Genomic DNA, 19,534 nt, shown 5'->3' with positions numbered 1-19,534 from the left:
ATCTCGGATATCTTTCTGGACCTGCACTTTCATTAGTACACTCAAACTAGAACAAACCCAAAGTATACTACTATTATTAACAGGATGGACTAATCAAAAGTTCTTCAAACTGCATTGACTTCTCTTAACTGCTTCACTCGGTGGAAAATAAAATAGGATTACACAGAGTGCCTACAAACAATAAGCATTCAATTTAGTACCCAAAAAATGTTTATTTCCAGGGTCAAAGATAACATTAACTGTGTTTGGATAGAAGATTATTTGACATATTATTTTAACAAATCACTATAACACATTTTATAATGTGATATATGTAAGATAAAATGGTGGTTAAAAAGAAAAAAAAGTTAATTGGAAAACGTGCTTGTAATACAAGCAGAATATTATTTGAAAGAATTATTTGTCCCCAGGTCTTAGCTGACATTGCATATACTGCATATGGCTTCATACGTCATGGAAAAGAAAGTCACCTCTAATCAGAGGCAAAATGGAGGAGTTAATATTAAGCTTTGGAACTCTGTTTTCTAATAAATGTATCCATATACTATCAATTAAGTTACCTTCAATAATACCATAATTATCATTAGATAGTGTCTTGAATACCTTGAATAGGACGTAGTTAAAGTAATTTTTATTCCTTTTTTTTTTGGAGCAACACAGTTGAACTAGTATTGAACCATCATGACCAAGTAATGCGTGAAAAAGATTTGACTACTTTTGCTGAACATGCAATTAGCATGAAAATATTGTAGCTAACAGTGCCATCCCATGATTTGCTCTCAGTCTTGTCTCTATATTAATTTCCCTCGTTCTTGGTCTTAATCTTTAAGCTGTGCAAGTATTTTCGTTTATATGTGGGGGTAATTGTATTAGGAGGATTATATACTGGATGATATCATTTTCTTATTTAAGTTTTGGTACAGAAACATTTATGATTTAAAGGAAGACGTAGTCCACTGGTCCCATTGCAGGTTTATAGTAATTTTACAGTACCACTGAGGGGAGGCTAATAACAAAATTTGAACAACTCTTTAGCAAAATGTATGAAACATACCGGTTGAATTTGAACCTCTCTTGGGCAAAAAGTACAAAACAAACTAGTTGAGCTGACCTGATTGACATCTATAAGATGTAATTCACCCAAGCAAAAGGGTCATTTGATGTATAAGATGCTAATAGATTGCAGTTTCCATTGATAGCTCTTCTGGGGACACCGGTGGTTTGCAATTGCATTATGCTTGTCGTTCAGATGCAAGTAACCATCACCTCGTGGTCGTATTTTCATGAACTAATTGTGTTATTTTCTGTTTAACAGATCATTAAGCAATATATATAGTCGTAAAAGTACTCCAATCCCAACAGTGAATACTAGATTCATTATGTGAGTTTGACGTCTAATTCAACAATGAAGCTTGTCTAAGCTTTGGCCTCAGCATGGGTATTCAGGGATTGGAAAGCCTGCCACGTAACTATCCTAGTATTGCTACCAGATGTCTTGTGCTTAATTTTGTTTCAGGTACAAAAATCTATCAATAAAAAGAAGTTACCTGTAAGCAGAATTCAACAGCTTTCTTGCAAAACCGTTATAGTTGGCTGGTAAAGCTACCCGATTCCACGGTGTATCTCTTGCTCTGAGTAATGCATACCACAAAATATGTTTAATTCATTATATGGTGGTATACAGAGCTATATCCAGATTGCGTTCCAAGTGGTTAGAAGTGAAATTGGAGTCTATAATTAAGGAAAGCACTACATTCTGCTGTCTGGAGAAGCAAAATAGCTCTACCAGGGGCTCAAATTAGCATGGTATCTGAAGCTCAGTAGCATTAGCTTCACACAGGATGACAGAGTTGAAAAATGAACTTGATTATTCAAAACGGTCATCTAATGTTGAGATATTCAATCATATAGTTGTATATATTGTTACCATATATGTTTCTGTCATGACGTAATTGTATATACAGCTATATGATTGAATATCTCAACATCTAACTAACAACCGCAGGACCTATTCTGGAAACTGTCATATCTCAGCCCAAATTCATCTGTTCCCTCAGAAGAGTTCTGAATTAATTGACAAACACCATGACCTGATAAAGTTTTGGTATTCTGGCAAATTTACATTAAAAAAGAGAGAAAAATAGAAGAAAAACGAGATAGTAAAGTGATCCATAAGGCTTTTGCCAACATGCCAAACAATATCAGAAAAGTACGAGGGGCAGAAGTAGAGAATTCGAAAGTAACAAATTCTAATACAGATGATGCTGTTTAACATAAACAGCAATTCAGTTGGGCATCAAATCTAGGCTCGCGAGTCATTCATGCAAGAAACTACTAGATCACGATCTTCAACCCTCAACTCCAGCTATCTGAAATGTTATTAGGAATGGGGTCAAACCACAGGAAGTTGCTTAAAATGCAAGCATACATGTATCTTCTGAAAATACACCATACATACATGTCAAATGAATGGAAATTCAAATTTTATACAAGCATGCTCAAATATGTTAGGAATTTTACAATGGAATGAGCTAATGCAGATGAGATATCATGGTATGCAAGCTTAGCCGGAATATAGTCCAATGAGAACTGGTTTATAAAGAACAGAATCATCTAATCCTCTTTACCCAAATGAAATTTTGTATTAATGGTTCAGTTCGTCTCGTCTTATTTTTCCAGTTTCAAAAGGTACCTAGTCAATTGATACTCGTCAACTTGAAAAAATTAAATGATCCACAAGTTATTTATCCGAAAAAAATGACTTCTAAAACAGTATAATAAAATACTGATAAAACATGGACTCATAATATCTGATAGTCTATCAAAACTAAACAAACATTTAATATGATAATATAACTTGCTTTACTAAAATAAGAAAGTTTCCAACCGGAGAACTATTTCTAAATGAAGTCTCCATGCATTAAATTATGCATCATGCAAGGATTCCAGTGCAATAAAAAGACGAAACACAGTATGCATATCCTAAAATGCTCAGTCATGTAATTTGGCTTGAGTAAATAAAGGCCGTAGTCCACAGATTCTCATGGTCCAAATATTTTAACAACCAAGTGAAAGCCTCATCATAATCTACGCAATGACACCCCAATAAAAGAAATCAAACATACAAGTTTACTTTCAAGCGGATGGGAAAGTACTTGTAAGCATACCAACATAATAAGTAATGGCAAATTACAAGTTGTTGTTGAGACTTTGTGTTGGGAATATTGCAATGAACTGGCAAATATTGTGACAAGGATTGGCTTCAAATCGTGATACAATATCACTTTCCTTTAGGTTTTATTTGTCCGGTATAACGTACAATAACCTTGGACAGATATCCTTTAGGATAAGATGAAATTTGTTTGTTTTAAACTCTTGCATAAAGTAAGACAAACCCTTTTGAACTAAGGAATGCTCTTGAGAGAATACACAGTAGTAGGAAAGTGATTTTCTGCAACAAATCACTCTCTACTTGACTTCTTTATATAGGAAAGATTGTTTAACAAATAAAAGAATTCATTAAATATTTGTATGAATAGATTCAAAGTATTGTGTACAAATTTAAGCACTTTAATTCATGCATTTTATGAATTTAAGCACAAATTCAAGGATTCCTACATACATGAATATATTTATAAAAGTATTTAATGAATTCTTTTGTTTTTTAAACAATCTTTCCTTTATAAAGAGGTCAAGTAGAGAGTGATTTACTACAGAAAATCACTTTCCTACTAATGTGTATTTTCTCAAAAACACTCCTTAGTTCAGAAGGGTTTGTCTTACTTTGTGCAAAAGTTTAAGACAAACAAATTTTATCTTATCCTAAAGGATATCTGTCCAAGATTAATGCACGTTATATCGGACAAATAAAGCCTAAAGGAAATTGATATTCTATCACGATTTAAAGCCAATTCTTGTCACAATATTTGCCAATTCGTTGCAATATTCCCAACAATCTTTAGGCTTTATTTTGTACTCTACAATGGCTGGTACCCTGAAAGAGTTGGCATCCAACAATGTCAAGCTTGAGAGGTTTGATGGACGAAATTTCATTCGTTGGCAAAAACATGTTCATTTCCTTGTCACTGCACTCCAAGTGATCTATGTTTTGACCACACCAAAACCATTGATCATCAATCTCGAGGAAGAAACTCTTGAAGACATCCTAAAACGTCAGAAATGGGAGAACGACGATGAAATATGCCATGGTCACATCCACAATATCATGAGTGACAGCCTGTTTGATATCTAGCATTCAATTACTACCGCCAAGGAACTTTGGGATCGTTTGGAGTCCAAGTACATGCAAGAAAATGCTACAAGTAAGAAGTTTCTTGTCTCATCTTTTAATAATTATAAAATGGTAGATAGTAAGTCTGTTATAGAGCAAGTTAGTGAAATTGAAAGGTTTCTTAATCACTTCACATAACACAATCTGCACATGGATGAAGCCATTATTGTTTGCTCTATAACAGATAAGTTACCACCTTCTTGGAAAGATTTCAAGAGAGACCTCAAACATAAAAATGAGGATATCTCTCTTGAGATTCTTCTAAATCTCTTCGAGTAGAAGAGGAAATTCGCATGCAAGAAAAGAAGGATACTCAAATCTTTGAAGAGAACCAAGATTCTACTTCAAAAGTGCATGTGATTGAAGAGAGACAAACTGAAAAGTCTCAAGGAAACAAGAAGGACCAACAACTCAAGAACCAGTCCAAGAAAAGGAAGAAGGGACAATGCTTCTATTGCAAGAAAGAGGGACATTACAAGTCCAAATGCAAGATTCTTCAAAACAAGAAAAAGAAACAAGAGTCTTCCCAAAACACAAGAAAAAATCTTGTGACAATGATGTCTAAGATCAATATGATTGAAGATGATTTTGCTTGGTATGTTGATTCTGGAGCTATACGACATGTGTGCAACAATAAAATGTTCTTCAAGTCCATGAAACCGGTGGATGAAAGCACCGTTGTTTACATGAAAAATTCTGTTACAATTCTGGTTCAAGGTATTGGAGAAGTAGAATTAAAATTTACTTCCGGAAATATTGTAACCTTGAATGTGTTTTATGTATCGGAAGTTAGGAAGAACTTAGTGTCGGCTAATCTGTTAAATAAATTTGGCTTTAGACTTGTGTTTGAGGCTGACAAATTTATTTTGTCTAAAGGTGGTATGTTTGTAGTCAAGGGTTATCATTGCAATGTGATGTTTAAATTGAATGTATTTACTATTAGAAATAATAAAATTGATATTATTTTTGCGTATTTGGTTTAGTTTTCTTTTGAATTGTGGCATAATAGGATTGGCCATATTAATTACAAAAGAATGTATGAAATGATGAGACTTGATTTACTGCCATATTGTGATAAGATTGAAGGAAAATGCAAAACATGCATGCTAACGAAAATCACAGGAAATTCATTTCCTAAAGTTGAAAGATCATATAAAATCTTGAATTTTATTCATAGTGATGTATGTGATCTGCATGGTACTTCTACTTTGGGTGTTAAAAAAATATTTTGTGACTTTTATTGATGATTATACTAGATATTGTCATATTTTCTTGTTACACTCAAAAGGTGAAGCAATGCAAAAATTCAAGACATACAAATCAGAAATTAAACTTCATTGTAAAACCTTTATCAAATGTCTAAGAACAGATAGAGGTGGAGAGTATTATGATATTACCTATTTTGAGTCTATTGGGATAAAACATGAGGTGACTGTTTTTTATACACCATATCAAAATGGTGTAGTCAAAAGGAAACATCGTGTGATGACAGAAATAGTTAATGCACTTTTGTCAAAATTTGGACTAAGTTAAGGATTTTGGAATGAAACCTTGTTAACGGCTTGTCATATCCTAAATAGAGTTCCTAATAAAAAGAGTTCTATAACCTCTTATGCATTTTGGAATAAAAGCAAGCCCAACCTAAACAATTTGAAAGTTTGGGGTTGTAGGGTTGTTGTAAAACTCCTAGAACCTAAAAAAGGAAATTGGGAGAAAGAAGTGTGGAGTGTATATTCTTAGAATATGCACAAAATAGTAAAGCATATAGGTTCATGGTAATTGAACCTAATGATTCAATTTTGGTTAATACCATAATTGAATCTAAGGATGCTATTTTTGAAGAGAATAGGTTCACCTCTATAAAAGATATTATTCCAAAATCAAGTGAATTGACAAAAAGATGGTGAAAATGAAACCATTGAATTGAGAAGGAGCAAAAGAGTTAGAAAGTCAAAAGACTTCGGTTCGGACTTTTAAATGTATATAGTTGAAGGAACTAGAGATACAGTGTGCAACCAAATTTCATATTACTTCAATACTGAGACTGATTCCAAGACCTATGAAGAAACAATGAAATAACAAGATGCTCCTTTTTGGAAGGAAGCTATTAATAATGAGATGGATTCAATCATGGGTAATAAAACCTAGAAATTAGTAGACTTACCACCTGGTTCAAAATCAATTGGTTGTAAGTGGATCTTCAAGAAGAAAATGAAGATCAATGGAACTATTGATAAGTTCAAGGCCAGATTGGTTGCCAAAGGGTTTACACAAAAGTATGGTATGGACTATTTTGACACATATTCTCCTGTAGTTAGAATTGCTACAATTAGAGTACTACTTGCTATAGCTTCTATCCAAAATCTAGTCATTCACCAAATGGATGTTAAAACAGCATTCTTGAATGGTGATTTTGTAACAGCCCCACTTTCCCCTAAGGCGAACCAAAGGGGTTAGCGGACTGCCTGCCCAGCTCTCGCCAGGACCACGGATCAGTTCACGTCGATCTAATACGTTCCGGAACATACCCACGCGCGTAAACAAGTCAAAATCACAAAATAAAAAAAAAATGAAAATCGAAGCCGATGATGAACAGTACCAGCCACGTCAGAATCCAGATACTAGGCCGAGAGTAGCCAAAATTTTTCTTTTGCCGTTTGAAATACGAGTTGATCCGAAATTCAACCAAATATCAACCAAACATACATACATTGAAATGTAACATTTACAAGCCAAAGCGGCATATCAAAACCATTCATTACGAATATACATGTTCGGTTTGCCAATCAAAAGAAAGTGAACCCAATACACATTAGGGTTTCATTCAAAGAGCTATCCAAAAGATACATTTACATGAGCTCAACTTGACAACCAACAAGTATAACCTTTCCAAAAGTGGTCATTTTCCTGTAAGGAAAACAAATGGAATGGAATGGGCTTAAGCCCAGTGAGTTACTACCACATAAGCAACAAAGAGCATATAGCATAACCTTTCATTTCAAGTACACAATTAAAGAATAAAACAAGTCGGTAAAAGGATAGGGAAGGCTCTCAAGAGCCCATTTCCACGCTTACATTCTTGATCCAATCTCATTGACTCTCCGTCAACGTTTATGAGTACCAACCGTAGAACCCACTTCACTCCCATCCCTTCCACCAAACATACCCCAACCGGGCCCGCACTCCAATCAGTAGCTTTTGGTAATACTCGAGTTTACCGGAATCAAGAGTCTCATTACTACAAGATTCCCCAGTACAGTCCCCGTGGCATGTCAATTTTCACGACCAAGCCCCCGCCGGCTCGATTCAATTGACTACCAACGGGGTTGAGCTCAGTAGTACAGTAAGGCCGTTGGATACTCGTCCAAACGACACCAAATCAGTTTTTCATGAAGTGAATTCAATATCTCATATAGCAAGTGCAGTATATCAGTGAAGCGGTAAACAGTCATTAACGGTATCACAAGGGGTGAGGGCGGTCAAGTACACCCTTACCTCAATCAATTCCAATAGCCAAATAAGCCTTCAAGGCATCAAAATCACATATAGCAAAGCCACATTGTAACATTCAAGTGAGTAGTATACTCACTTATCAATTAAGTGTTGTTTCATGCACTTCCGTCAAGAGAATGTCGTGAACCACCGTCACGCCCTAGAACACGTAAACAAGTACAATGAGACTCGATAACGAGTCATAAAACAATGCCAATCACAACCCCAATAGGGTTTCATATGCATATATAAGCATTATAGCAAACCAGAAAATCAGGAAATGTAACTAACTTGGCCCTAACAACAAAAACAGTTTTGTCCTCATTATGCGGTAATGGTACAAATTGCGCTACGCTTATCGGATAAGGGTGCAAGACCCACCATATCGAAGCTAAAAGACAGGGCTACAACAATGTAGAAGGCCACTCAGTCCAAATCCTAGCACAACTAGGTCAAATATGCAAAAGACCAAACCAGAACCTTAATTGCAGGTTTACAAATTACACTATGCTGTAATTAGTCCAACTCAGTCTATACAAGTCCAAATTCATTGATTCCAAAGGAATATGGTACCTAAGACATCAAGCTACATTTCATCAGAAGACCTCAACAACCAAATCCAAAGAAATTCCAGTCAAAACAGCCAATTACAGGCGCAGTTCGGCCATCCTGAAGAACCCAGAACAGCAACAGTAAAATCGACTTTTCTCACTCTACACAACTCCGATGAATCTGAAATTTTACAGGCACCTCAAACACATCAATACCTACAACTTTCATGTTTTAAGACAAGGCCAATTCGGCCTCTAACCATGAGATACAAAACCGGACAGAATTGGGGATATAAAACCCTAACTTTCTCAAATTCCTTCCAAACCAGAAATTGGTTACAATTATCTATCATATACACCTACTAGAGTCATTAACCATCATTACCAACCATCATAGATAGCCACAACATCATGATCACATTAAACCAGAAAATTCATCAATAAATTGAAAACTTCACCAATTCATCTCAAACCAAGAAATAAACCACAAATTTCAGCACTTTAGCTACCACTAAGCACAACTTAAGCTTCATTAAGTGTAGGAGGAAGTTCAATCACCACTCACCTAGTAAACAAGAGAGGGAGAGTTGTAGGACACCTTAGCTTCCTTGGACACTTCCACAAAATCACTTACTAGCACCAAATGGAGGGATTTTATGGAGTAGAAACAAATTTAAGCACTTGGTTTGGATGATTTGCACTAGATGGAGAGTTTTTCTTTGAAGAGTTTTTCTTTCTTCCTTGCTAGAGAGGGCCGGCCACAATGGTGAAGAAATGGTGATTTTTGTGGTAATTTTGAGATATTTAATCAATGGGTCAATTAAGTCAAAAAAATGAATAGTTGTCATCCACTCTTAAAGTGACACTTGTCACTTCATTTAAAGCATTCCTATCCTTCTTTTTTCCTCTCACATCAATCACATCTCATCCTCTACTTATCTCTTGACACCCGATAAATTTCACTCAGTATCCGGAACTTAACCTTATTGGCCGAATTTTTTCGAACTTTTCGCACTAGTGGGTCCCACGTCCTTTATATATCCTTAATTTTTCAAAAACTATCCAATACTAGAAAAATCATCTAAAAACTATAATTACTCATAAAATTCACCAGGAAAATTTTCTAAGTCAGAAAATGCAGAAAACATGCCATCAAAGGGGAAAAACCCTAGGAAAATTATTAGGGAAAAATACGGGTTCTCACAGATTTGGATGAAGAAATATGTATGGAACAATTCGAAGGGTTTGTGATACCTGGTCAAGAGCATAAAGTGTGTAAACTTGTAAAGGTTTTATATGGACTAAAGCAAGCACCGAATCAATGGCATCAGAAATTTGATCAAGTTATTCTTGTTAGTGGATTCAAAATAAATGAATCTGATAAATGCATTTATAGCAAGTTTAACGATGGAAAAAGTGTCATAATTTGTTTATATGTTGATGACATGTTAATTTTTGGGACTGATTTGGAGCAAGTTAAAGTCACAAAAACTTTGCTTTCAATCAAATTTGACATGAAAGACATGGGTGAGGCAGATGTCATTCTTGGTATAAGAATCTTAAAAATGATAACAATATAATGTTGTCTCAATCGCATTATATTGAAAAGATTCCTAACAAGTTCAATCAAAGTGATTGTATTCCAACCTCAACATCATTGGATCCTAAAATAAACTTTGTGAAAAATGAAGGGGATCCAAAATTTCAATTGAAATATGCCAAGATTATAGGGTGTTTAATGTATGCAATGACTTGTACTAGACCTGATATTGCATATGCAGTTGGTATGTTGAGCAGATATACAAGCAACCCTAGTAGGTTACATTGGTAAGGTGTAACCAAAGTTTTACAGTATTTAAAGGTCACTAAGGACTATGGTATATGTTATACCGGTTATCCTTCAGTTTTAAAAGGATTTTCAAATGCTAGTTGGATTACTAATAAAGATGATTATTCGTCGACAAGTAGTTGGATCTTTATGCTTGGTGAAGGTGCAATTTCTTAGGGTTCTAAGAAACAAACTTGTATCATCGATTCAACAATGGCAGCAGAATTTATAGCACTTGTTTCGGCGTGTAAAGAAGCTGAATGGCTACATAATTTACTTTGTGATATACTGTTGTGGCCAACACCTTTGTCACCTATCTCAATCCATTGTGATAGTGCAGCTACACTTGCTAAAACATATAGTCAAGTGTAAAATGGTAAGTCAAGACATATCGGTTTAAGACATAGTTATGTCAAAGATTTGATCATAAATGAAGTTATATCAATTGACTTTGTGAGATCCAATAAAAATTTGAGTGATCCTTTGACAAAAGGATTATCAAGGAATTTGGTGTTAAGGATATCAAGGGGGATGGGTTTAAAATCCAAAATTCTTGATCACTAATGGTGGAACCTCAATTCAACGCTAGATACAACGTTTAGTCTTGAATTCAATGAGTGAAAGTGCACCATTCTAGTGGTTGGTGCACTATGTGAAGTTTAGACATCCCAATGTAGAATAGTACATGTTATTCTTGCTAGTGCAAATGTAAGAGTGAGTTATTGGACTCTTAACGAATCTTAAAAGTGCTATCTATGGCGGGGGCACTAAAATGTCGCCTATATGAATGTTGGTTTTCGGCAAACCACAAAGTTAAGGACTTTACTTTGTAACATTCATGAAAGGATAGTGATACAAGACCGTAAAATGTATCGTTGAAGAATTTATGGTTGTGCATTGCTCAGTGTGTGATGTGTTTATGAGGTTGGTCCAATGTCCAAGTGGTTCAAAGCTTTTCTACCATCTTGTAGGATTGATTTCAAAGAACCTTCACTAAAATAGTGGTTCAATCGAAAGACACCATTATTTATGCATATAAGTGTTAGATTATTCAGTAACCTTTTACAAATTCATTTTCTAAATTTTGAAAATGGCGGGGGATTTTTGAAAATTTTTGAAAATTTGTATGATGTACATACATGTAATTAATGTATATTCATTCATGTTTTTGATACATGTATAGTATTGTGAATGTTTCTAAAATGTATCATATCAAAAACATGAATGAATATATATTAATTACATGTATGTACATCATACAAATTTTGAAAAATTTCTAACACTTTGCATCCCTCACCTAAACATAAGATTCTCTGTATTGTCAAATCCATAATAGCTGGTTGTTTTGATGTTATTCTATTTTTTCCTGATAAAGGGAAAACAATATAGCGTAGCCAAACTTAAGAAAACATTACCTTCATCAGCCCGTGGATAAAGCGCTATGAGAACACTGTTCGAGATCTGAAAGCATCGGTGAGCTTGTCTACCCATCCCTGAAGCCCAGGGCATCATGTAATTGTTAATTACAAGGAATCATGGTTGTCAAGTGATGGTGGTAACTCAGTTAGTTCAGGGCAGTCTTCAAAAGCGAGCAAATAGAGGCGAGGCATGTCATTGTTTTCCAAACCAGTCCATGAAGGCATATAAAGAAATTTTAAGGACGCCAAAGAAGGAAATCTTATGGTAGCATTCGATGCACAAAATGTTTAGCCAACTTGAACCAAAGAAGACATACCTTCAATGTCAAGTAATTTCAGTAATGGAAGTTGCCCAAGGGCTGGAAGAATGGAGCTGCAACTGAATACTAGTAAGCATGAGTTGTGGTAAACTTAACCAACCAGGAAACCTGTTGCTAGAGTAGTTCATAATGACTAGCTCCTTTAGATTCATATCAGGTTCAAGGCCTTCAAGAACTTCAGCTTGATGATTGCTATCAGCAATATCTTTGCTCCATTCTAACTCAAGTTTGTCAAGGCATGGCTTCTCTTTCAAGTTTGCCTCCTTTGCTTGTGTTTCATTTGCTACAAAATTAAGATTCGTGATACAAAGAGATCCTCTGAGAAACCTCATATTCCCTAACTCCTGAATGCCACATCCTTCATCTTTTCCAACCTTAAATACACGGAGAGTCTGTAGATTGGTTAACCTTCCCAAGTTTGATGGCATAACATCTAACTTGCCCTACATATTTAGATCAAGATGCCCAAGGTTGATTAAGTTCTTCAAGCCGGGGGGCAGCTCACGAAGTTCATCACAATTTATTAGTTTAAGTGTTTGTAAGGCCAAAAGCTTACAAATTCCCCTGGTAGTCGCTAAATTTTATTTTTAGAAAGGTTCATGTAGCGCAAATGCTTCAAGTGATCAACTGACATTGATACCTTTTTATGACCTGTCTTTCTCAAGTCCAGTACTCTTAATGACCTAAATTTCAGTAATGGGCCATCATTAAGTTCTTGCAATCCAACCCCACTTTTGCAAAAGAATATAAAGGTTCGTAAACTATGATATGCAAGAAACTCTAGGTGCTCAAAGAACTGTACTTTTGTCATGGCTTAAAAACAAATGACGAATGTTTCCATAGGAGGGATACCAATTGATACTTTCAATTTCCATCCGATAGCATACATTTGAAGAAACTAACTGTGTCATGCCATGAATAAGATCATGCATTTTCCATATCTCGGGAGAATTAGGATTGCCAGACAAACACTAAAAGAGGGACCTCCACAACAGATCCTTGAAGTAATCTTTACCAATGTCTTCTAGTCTTCTTCCACTATTAGGCTCTACAAATCCCTCTACTATCCATAGCAAGATCAAGTCATCCACTTCAAACTCATGGTTTTGAAGGAAGATGGAACAATAAGCAAAACATTTTTTTTAAATGTGCAAAGAGATGATAATAGCTGAGGGCAAGAAATGGAATGATGCCATTTTTATCTTGTTCCAAGTCCCAGAATGCACTCTCCAAAATTGAGTACCAGTCCTCATCAAATTTAGAATGCAAGAAACTCCCAAGAGTTTTGGCTGCCAATGGCAACCCTTTACATTTTTTGGCTATTTCCTTGCCTATTTGTTCCAATTTCTCAGGTACCTGGATGTTCAATTCTAGAAAAGCCATTTGCTTCATAACTCCCCAACAATCCTCATCAAACAAATGTTGAAGATTATATTCAAGGCCAGTGCGAACAATTGATAAAGCTAAAGTGCTTCTAGTGGTGACAATAACTCTGCTTCCTAGTTCTCCATATCTAAAATGTAAACTTAAAATTTCCCAATCATCATGTTTTTCATTCCAAAAGTTATTTAACACCAATAGAAACTTTTTTTTGTTGAAACACATTTTTGAAGTTTTCTCCGAATAGAATCCAAAGTTGACAATTTGCACTCTTTATTAGTAGCAGATTCAAGAATCTTTTTTGTAATGGCAATTGCATCAAATTCTACAGGCAGGGAAACCCAAATTTTTAATGAGAATTGTACTTCTTCACTGTTGTAAACAGCTAGGGTAAGCGTAGCTTTGCCAATCCCTACCATACCTGTGATTGGAATAACTAGTACACGTTCGTTTCTGTGACCAGACGACAGTTTGTTTATGTGAACAACAAAATCAATCATACCAAGAATATGCCTTTTTTCATCATTTCTACCCACAATTAGTTGTTTATGTAACAGCATCACGCTCCCCTAGGACATACCCAAGGGTTTGGTGGACTACCTACTCAACTCTCGTTAGGACTCGGTCATGCGTTACGAAATTTTAGAACAATAACATCAATAATAAAGGCGATAATAAATACAACCTCCAATGTGTACAGTTATGGATCTCAAATGCCCGTACAATCTATAAATACAGTCACAGAGTTGAATTTACAAAATCAAAACCATATGAGCAAGCTAGAAATTCTAAGGAGTGCTACGCGAACAACTAACAAAACTTAGATAAAGTCTATGCCTTCCCAATTCAACCTCTCATGTTCTCATCCTTGTAAGGAAAACAAATTTATAGAATGAGTTAAAAATCCAGTGAGATTCCAATAAAATAGGCAAGTAAACTCGCATACATGATACTATTCACAGGATATTGGAAAACAAGTCATACTCAAGCAGACCATGACATATGGTTTAGTAATCCGGTAACCAGATAGATCATGCATTAATATACGGTAAAGAACACATTTATGTCAAAAAAATATAGGCTGCTCTCAGGAGCAGGTTCCACAGCTGCTTGTTCGAGATTCGTTGACTCTCCGTCAACCAGAAAATTATAATATCCGTAGATCACCACTAAACATCAATCTCCGTCCACCGATCATCCCCCTACCAAGTCCGAACACCAAAAGTACCCATGATTCGTCAATCTCCTCGACCAAACCCTTTACCGGCTCAATTTCACCAACTAGCCATGGGGTTGAGCTTATAGCCCCAGGTATTCAAGAATCAAGTATTCATGATATGGTTTAAAACCCCAAGTATTCAAGAATTTACGAGTGGAATCGCTGGTTGTTAGTCAACGCTCACGCAGTTATTGATTGGAGCCGTCTTACTTAACGCTCCCTATCAGAGATTTCACAGTGTTCAGCCGTTACCAACTTATATTCACACATACGCATGAGTAACCCAAGTTCCAACTTACCCGACGTCTCAGATAAGGGTCTAAGAGCCCAGTTCAACCGCTGTAAGAAAATACAACCAGCTTACAAGTCATGCATGTATAACCGCTATAAGAGAAATACAGCTGTCCTACATTTGCACACACATATACATGCAAGATCAAGTAATTCAAGTTCACAGAGATTGAGTGTACATAAAAGCACACTCGTCTAGACAGGATCAAGTCACAAGTAAGCTCAACATATTATATTTTCAAGCATTTTAAATATTTCAAATCCAAATACAGGTTACTTGTAAATCAAATTTGCTGGTACATGCATGAATAAGAAATCAAAAGTTTAGTCGAACTAGTTCAAGTGCGATAAAGTACACATTTGCTTATGAGATGACAAATCAAGTGCCTAGCAATTTCTAGCAGCAATGAGCACGAAACATGCAGTTGAAACACTCACCACAGCAACAAGCTTAAGTGTTTGCTTCAGGAGCACTTCCGGCCTCACTTTCAAGTCCTAAAATCAAGAATGTAAAGTGCCATGAGATCCACTATTCCAAACTACTATATTCAAAGGAAAACACTTCCAAACCAACCAAGTTATCTCAACTCCAATCATAAAACCAAGCTCAAAATGGTTCTACAACTCCAACTTGAAGTTGGAAATGAAAGCACTAACAACTTTCGAAGAATAGAATTTTCTCCAATTTTGCGCAATGCTATTTGAAAAATCATATCTCAAGTTTCTGAAGTCCAAAATTTATAAACTTTATACCGTTAGAAAAAAAAACTCAAAGGATTACAATTTCTCATTTAAAGATTCTATCTACAAATTAGTCAAATTCCAGTCTCAGGTTGTTGCTTCATCCGGTAGAAAAACAGAGCAGGTGTGAAAATTCAGTCAATTTTGAAAAATCACAGATATTTATAGGAATTGAGAAAAATTCTGAAATTTTCACGGTAGAAAGCACTCTGAATATAGTTTTAAATGCAATAAACGAAACGTAATTCTGACTTTTCTACACAAAATTATAACCAATTCACTACTCATACTAGGGTAACTGTCTAATTATGTGTTTAGGGCAGTAATATGCCAAGTTTATCACACAAAACCAAGAACAAAACTATATAAAGTCACACTCTCTCTCGGTCAGTTTTGAGCAGAATTCCAGCCATGAAAACAGTGAAAGAAATGGTGTTCTTACCACTTAAAACTCATGATTTTTGTTCAAATCTAACACATACTTATAGCTTAACATATTATAGAGTTTTTTGAGCAAAATTGAGCTTAAAATCATCATAAAAATTTAGAAATCAAGGCTGCAATTTTAGCCCTAAATTTCGGCCAACAAGCAGAATTTTCTCCAATGGATTTTCAAACATTCCTCCATTTAATTTCCTAATTTGTCAACCAAACCTACCTAACAAATCCATAAGATTTCACCACCAACATATAAGCCAAAAATTTCAACAAGAAACCCATCATAATAACATATACATATAAACCCTAGCAAAGCTATGAAATTGCACAAACATGCTTCCTTTAGCTTCTATAACATCAAACCTCAAATAAAATCAAAGATAAGAAAAGAAAACTATGGTTTCTAGCCAAATTCAACTCTTTACCTCCAAACCCAAAGATGACAAGCAAATCAAGAGGGATGAAAGATTTTCTTCTTCTAAAACTTCACCAAAAGTTTCTCTCCAAGCTTACCTCGAGATTGATCGAAGTATATTAGGATTTTTCGTTGGATTCTTCATGATTTAAGCAAGAGATCAAGGCTGAATTTGTTTTGTGTTTTCTCTCCCTTTCCTCTCTCAAAATTTCATCCATGATGTGTGCAAGAAGAAGAAAATGATAAAAACAAAAAGGTTTGGTCAAGATAAGAAGAAAAAAGCATGGTCTTGGTCAAACTTGGTTGATCAAGCTTGGTTGGCTAATTGACAAATGTCAAGGAAAGATGTATTATCTATCTTTTTGCCTCTCTATTTGTCTCTAATCACTAACATATCTAATGCCCCTCTAATTAACTCTTAACATTTCTTGTCATATAATTCCTTTTACGTAAAACTCCCTCTAATCCTCCAAATTTATCGCACGCACCTCACTAGTCGATCACACTAGTATCATGCACTATAAAATTTAACATGTATCAAATTAAATATGCGCCAAGGTAAATAAAGTAATGGGGTTAAGAACACACCTCAATCATCAAAGCAACTACAAATCTAAGGCAAGTAAGAAAAATAAGATAAAAGATAAGAACCTAATTTGCAGGGCCTCACAGTTTATCTACTAATGAACTGGAATGGATGATGCTTGTGTGACCAGTGTAATTAGTCATTTGGAGTATATTAAAGCCCCCAAACTTACTAACCATTTCATCTATGAAGAGGTTATTCATTTCGACCTCCATTTTTCCTAATTTGCAGTCATGGCATCGATATCATTTGGCACCTTTATGATATTCAGTGGTGACTTGAAGAGCTCACGTACCTGCTCGGGACTTATTTGGTCAATACCATTGAAGTTGGGAAGTTGGAAAGAAAGCTTATCAACTATATCCTCTGCATCATAGCAAAGTATGTTGAGATCTACAAGCCACATCTTCCAAGCCTCTTTGCATTTCTTGTTGGGGAATATCACGCGACCATCATCCACATAATCAAGCAAGGCTTGCATTCTCAGGAGAATTCTTTGAAATTTTCTGAACCCATCATTAACCCCCAAAATCAGCTTTATTTCTTCAGCAGCAAGGTTACATATTTTTTTGAATAGAACTTGAAAGCCCGTTGATGAAAAGCCAGATCTGAGTGTGTCTTCCATGGCTCTGGCAAAGACTGCTAGGTCTGTGTTGCTACTAAGAAGACTCCTTTTAAGGTGTAGACTTCATTTTCTGGTCTTGGTCCACTTATTAATTAATTATTTGGATAAAGTATTATTTGAAATATTATTTAAAATAATTATTATTATATTTTTTGTGATATGATGTATGTGAGATAAAAAAATTTTTGAGAATATAAAAAGGTGGATGGAAAAATATGTTTATAATACAAAAGAAATATTATTTTGAAAAAATTTGATACCCAAATATAAAATCTTCTATCTTTCTTTGTGGACTAATAACAGTCTCCCTCCCCACCACCCCGACAAATAATTATGAATCATGTGAGTTGATTAAAGTAAATTTACCTTCTGTGAGTGTTGGGATTGCAAACCAACTGGCAGAGGCAATGAAATGACAAAAATGTCTTCTACTAAAACAAAAACAAACAAAATCTCAATTGATTAACACTTTTTCCTTGAAATTGGATCAAATTACTAAATCAACCATGTGATTTGATCAAATTAAATTTACCTATATGAGTGATGGCAATGAAACCCAACTAGCAGAAGTAATGAAATGACAAAAATGCCTTCTACTAAAAAAACATCTCCACTGAGATTTGTCAAAACTACAAAAGAGATTGGAAGAGGGTCGGATTAGGTAAGGAGGGTAACGGGGCGGGGTTGGGACCGGGGAACACTCCCCCATCCCCCGCCCCGCTACCTACAAATTTCCCCCGCCCCATCTCCCGTCCCCCGCTCCCCCCGCCCCGCTTCCCCCGCGGGTGCCCACGTGGGGCTAATAAAAATTTGTTATATAATTTTATTATAGTTAAATTTCAGTAAATAATCAAGTATTAAAATATCACCACATCATCAAATTATTATTCATTGTAATTCCACAATTAAAACTTATAAAAACAATCAAACAAAAGTTATTTGAATACAATCCAACATGATGAAATAAATACAAGTAGTCAAGTTTTCACTTTTGGCACAAATGCAATCACTAATTCATTATTGTACTTGTGTTTTTTTTGAGAAAAAAATGTTATTATATTAAGTGTAATTAGGGATTTAGTATAAATGCATTAGTAAATTTAGTATAACCAATTAATAATTTGTATTAGTACATATATATAATTATTAGTATAATTGATAATATCAATTATATTACATATACTAATATATATTATATAATACATATAACTAATAATATCATTATCATAAGTTTGTAACTAATTAAATTATATATTATATATAATTATATACATACATATATATATTATATTTATTGTTTTAAAGCGGGTGGCAGAGTGGGGGTACACTTCCCCGCCCCCCGGCTCCATTTCTAAGTCAAGAGGAGGGGAGTTCCCCCTACTCTCGCCGCAACCCCCGCCCTATTAACCCCTCGTGGGACGGGTGGTCGTGCCCATTGCCATCCTTAGGATTAGATGCTAAGATGGCAAAGATTATAAATAGGAGGTCTTGAATTTAAAATTTAAAAAAAACCTATGAAAGAGATCTTACAGTTTGACTAGAATACAATTTATTTAACAATTTAAGTTAGCCAAAATGAAACCCAAATTTTCAAAAAAAAAAATAATTTGCTCAATACTAAGAATGACAAATTGAAGGAAAAAAATATAAAAAACTTCTTCATTTCTCCTTTTTCTTTAAGGTTAATCATAGGGTAAAATACACAGCACCCCCTTATGGTATCATTTAAAGACACAAAGTCCCCTTATTCTTTGAAAATCCCTTAACTAGGTTTTAATTAAAGTGGAAATGTGATTTCTGACCTCACATATAACTAGTCATACATTTTTACTGACAATATTATAATTTAGTTTATACTTTATTTTTCTTACCTTTTCCCTCTTTTTATTCAAAAAAATATATTTCTTTTCTTCTTCTTCCTTTCTAACTCCATCATTTT

The sequence above is a fragment of the Coffea arabica genome, chromosome 6e (assembly GCF_036785885.1).
Source record: "Coffea arabica cultivar ET-39 chromosome 6e, Coffea Arabica ET-39 HiFi, whole genome shotgun sequence".
NCBI lineage: Eukaryota > Viridiplantae > Streptophyta > Magnoliopsida > Gentianales > Rubiaceae > Coffea > Coffea arabica.
Note: the sequence above shows the minus strand (reverse complement) of the source record.